This window comes from Octodon degus, unplaced genomic scaffold (assembly GCF_000260255.1).
Source record: "Octodon degus isolate 3935 unplaced genomic scaffold, OctDeg1.0 scaffold00052, whole genome shotgun sequence".
Lineage (NCBI taxonomy): Eukaryota > Metazoa > Chordata > Mammalia > Rodentia > Octodontidae > Octodon > Octodon degus.
Window position 1 is genome coordinate 11,150,239 of NW_004524628.1, and position 4,213 is coordinate 11,154,451.

At 53.7% G+C, this 4,213-nt stretch overlaps 1 protein-coding gene across 5 annotated transcripts in view; it reads left to right on the forward strand.

Annotated features, from left to right (window-relative positions):
• Positions 1-4,213, forward strand: part of Nck2 (NCK adaptor protein 2) — a 100,862-nt gene that overhangs the window by 33,685 nt on the left and 62,964 nt on the right. Inside the window, exon 1 of one of the 5 annotated variants that reach the window (XM_023717520.1) lies at positions 1,283-1,304. The exons of the other annotated variants lie outside the window; for them this stretch is intronic. The gene's annotated coding sequence lies outside the window, so the exon portion shown is untranslated. Of the gene's footprint in view, positions 1-1,282; positions 1,305-4,213 lie in introns of those variants that run through there. 5 annotated transcript variants of the gene reach the window in all.

Genomic DNA, 4,213 nt, shown 5'->3' on the forward strand with positions numbered 1-4,213 from the left:
CACACAGTGCCCTCCTCTCCTGCACAGCACTCCCTCCGTACAGCGCCCTCCTCTCCACACAGCGCCCTCCTCTCCGCACAGCGCCCTCCTCTGCACAGCGCCCCCCTCTGCACAGCGCCCCCTCTCCGCACAGCGCCCCCCTCTCCGCACAGCGCCCCCCTCTCCGCACAGCGCCCTCTGCACAGCGCACCCCTCTCCGTACAGCGCCCCCTCTCCGCAGTGCCCTCCTCCACACAGCGCCCCCCTCCGCACAGCGCCTTCCTCTCTGCACAGCGCCCCCCCTCCACACAGCGCCTCCCCTGCACAGCGCCCTCCTCTCCGCATAGCGCTCCCCTCTCCGCACAGCGCCCCCTCTCCGCACAGCGCCTTCCTCTGCACAGCACCCCCCTCTGCACAGCGCCCCCCTCTGCACAGTGCCCTCCTCTCTGCATAGCGCTCCCCTCTCCACACAGCGCCCCCCTCCGCACAGCGCCTTCCTCCGCACAGCACCCCCCTGCACAGCGCCCTCCTCTGCACAGCGCCCCCCTCCGCACAGCGCCCCCCTCCGCACAGCGCCCTCCTCTCCGCACAGCGCCCCCCTCCACACAGCGCCCTCTTCTCCGCATAGCGCTCCCCTCTCCGCACAGCGCCCCCCTCTGCACAGCGCCTTCCTCTGCACAGCGCCCTCCTCTGCACAGCGCCCCCCTCTGCACAGCACGCCCCTCTGCACAGTGCCCTCCGTACAGCGCCCCCCTCTCTCCACAGCGCCCTCCTCTCCGCACAGCACCCCCTCCGCACAGCTCCCTCTCCGCACAGCGCCCTCCTCTCCGCACAGTGCCCCCCTCTGCACAGCGCCCCCCTCCGCACAGCGCCCTCCTCTCTGCATAGCGCTCCCCTCTCCGCACAGCGCCCTCCTCTGCACAGCGCCGCCCTCTCCACAGCGCCCTCCTCTCTGCACAGCGCCCCCCCTCTGCACAGCGCCCCCCCCTCTGCACAGCGTCCCCTCCTCTCTGCACGGCGCCCTCCTCTCTGCGCCCCTTCCGCCCTCCCCCCCTCCTCTCCCATTTGTGGGAGGTCGGCCTTCCTGCTTCCCTACACACCTTTCCTTTTGCTCTCTGCCTGTTGGGTTTCTCTGATAGGACAAGCCACGCGACGCTTGATCTTGGCGACTTCTCGTACAAGATCCCGGATGCAGTCCTTTCCCTACAGGTGGCTGGAGCTTCTGCGTCCTTCCGGCAGAGGGGTGCCCTGCAGCGTCCGCTCTTCTGCCGAGGACGCGCAGGCCGCCTCCGGGGAGTAGCTCTGGGAGCCGTGCTGCCCTAACTGTGAGTGTGCAGGGGTCCGCGTTGTGTGTTTAGGATCGTGAATGGGGCAGATGTGCCGAAAGTACAGGCACACTTCCAGCTCCTGCTCGCGGGCAAGCTCCGGACGCGGGTTCTGTATCCCCGCGGCTGCGCCCCACCATGTGTGACCATTGCGGTGCACAGGGCAGCCTTGTTTTGTTTTTTGGTGTTCTTGTTCCATGGGCCGGCCTTTTGCAGTTTCTTTCCACCCCGTTTTCTCATCCTTCGGCTTACGTCGATCACAAAGCCCGGAGCCCTGTGCTCTCGTGTAATCCTGTGGACTTCCAGCCGGGGCAGCCTGGGCAGGGCGTGGGGCTCCGCTGTGGCTCTGGGTGTCAAGCCTCGAGACTAAACCCATTCAGGCAAATCGATATTTAAATCCAACCTGACTGGTCTGTGGAATTCCCACGCGCTGCTCCCCAGGCCCAGCCTGCTCTGGGCTGGGGCCCTGCGGCCTCAGCCCACTGCCCGCGGCTCTTGGCTCTTAGGGACGGAGGCCAGTGTCACAGGTGTTCCAGGCGCTTCTCTGCAGCTGTTGGCTTCTGGGGGAGCAGGGGAAGGGCTGTTTTTCCAGATCTAGTCGACAAGTTCTTTTTTAGTGAAGAAATGCTTCCTGGAGCCTGCGGGAGATTCTCTGCTAGGTAGCGTGGTGGCAGGGAGGGAGGGAAGGGGGGGGGGTGGCTGCTGCAGAGCTGGGACCCAGGGCTGTTTTCTTCTGCGGAAAAAAGACAGAACAGAATTTCATAACAAAAAATAGAGTAACAATAATTAATACCTTACATGTTCTTATCCTTAAAATAGTTGCTCAGGGTACAAGATGTGGACATAAATTCTCTAATACTTACAATTTTCTCCAATATTTTCAAAATTTCAGTATTGCCAACATCTTTACACTATTTCTCCGGTATTTCTAAAATTTCTCTAATAACACGAACTTGTTTTAATAACCTAGAAACCTTAATAGTGTAACTGACTTTATTTTACCCCCTTTTTCTTACTGTTCTTCCCCTTCCTAATTCCTTTTTCCTTCTGAACAGTTTCTTTCCATTTCACAATATCTGTTGTACATCGTAGGCCTCCCAGGTTCTCACACCAGGGAGACAGCGCAGTGTACACATGTGCATCTGGTTTATTTCATTCATGAATATGGTCTCAAGTTGAATTTATTTGCCTATGAATGTCTCAGGTTTGTCCTTTGTACGGCTGAGTAGTACTCCATCATATAAAAAGACCGCATCTTTTCTATCCATCCCTCAGTTAATAAGCACTTGAATTGTTTCCAAGATTTAACTATTACAGATTGTGCAGCTGTAAACATAGGGGCATAGGGGGCCTGGCCCTAGCTCAGGCCTTTAAGTGGCTGCTTCCACAAAGCTGTCAGCCTCAGGTTGCTGGAGTTCAAACCTCACACCTCTCCAGCTGGCCAAAAGTGCCCTGAAGGCATTCGAGGAACCAAAAAAAAAAAAAAAGAAAAAAAAAACCATAGGGGCACATATGTCACTGTGCTGTTCGGTTGTTACTTCTTCTGGGACGATACCCAGGAGGGTAATAGCTGGGTCGAATGGTACTTCTAATCATGGTGTTTTGAGGAGTCTCCACCCTGATTTCTGTAATGGTTGTGCCAGTCTGCACTCCCGCCAGCAGTGTGGAGGGCCCCCTCGCCCACGGCCCCTTCAGCCTTTGTTAGTGGCTGATTTCTCCATAACTGTGCTTTCTGGAGTGAGATAGACTCTCAGTGTTGCTTTGATTTACATCCCTCAAATGCCCAGTGGTATTGATCATTTTTTCGTACCTTTGTTTTTCAAATGCATTTCTTCACCTGAGCTGTATGTATTCATCTCAGGTGTCCAGTTTTTCATTGTGCCTTTGAATTTGGGGGTCTGTTTTTTTTCAGTTCTTTCTATGTTCTAAGTAGAACTCCTTTGAGGGACAATTGGTTAAAATTCTTTCCCACTCTTTGGGTTGTCTTTTCACTCTTTTGGGCATTTCTTTTGCATGCAAAGGTGGTTTTTCTTTAGTGAGATGAGATCCCAGTTGTTAACTCTTTGAAGTATTTCCCATGCCATCTGGGTTTTGTTCCTGAACTCTCTCTTGAAGGCACACACACCTGTGCCTTTTAAGATTTCTACCTGCTTTCTTCTAGTAGGTTGAGTGTGTCTGTTTTAATATTTACATCTTTGATCCATTTTTCACTTTAGTGCATAGTGATAGACATGGGTCTAGTTTTAGCATGTGGAAAGCCAGTTGTTCCAGCACCGTTTTTTAAGAGGCTGTCTTTCTTCCACCAAACATGTTCGGCCCCTTCGTCAAAGATAAGGTGGCTGAATGTGTTTGTAGTGGTGTCTGTATCTTCTAATCTGTTCCATTGATCCTCGGGTATTTTTTTTTTGCCAATACCATGTTGATTTTATCACAGTAGCTTTGCAATATAATTTCAAGTCAGATTATGATCCCCCTTGCCTTGCCTTTGTTGCCTAGCCTTTGCTATTCTAGGTCTCTCCTGGTTCCAGTCCAAAAGACTCGTAGGTATAATAACCACATTCAGTGGTGTAGCTGGATACAAAGGCAATACTAAAAAATCAGTAGCATTCCTGTACACAAACAAGGAGGGGCACCACACCCTTCACAGTAGCATCCAGAAAAATGAAATACTTAGGAATCAATATAACAAAGTGTAGTGGTTGATACATTGTGTCAATTTGAGAAGTTTAGAAGTTTAAGTGACATAGTAGAGAGCCAGGGTTCTTACTTCGTAAACATCCTCATCTTATGCAAGGGGGGGGGCATGGACATTGTGTAGTTCTACACAGGCCCAGGGTGTGGAGGCCCCGCCCCAGGGTGTGGAGGCCCCGCCCCAGGGTTGGAGGCCCCGCCCCAGGGTTGGAGGCCCC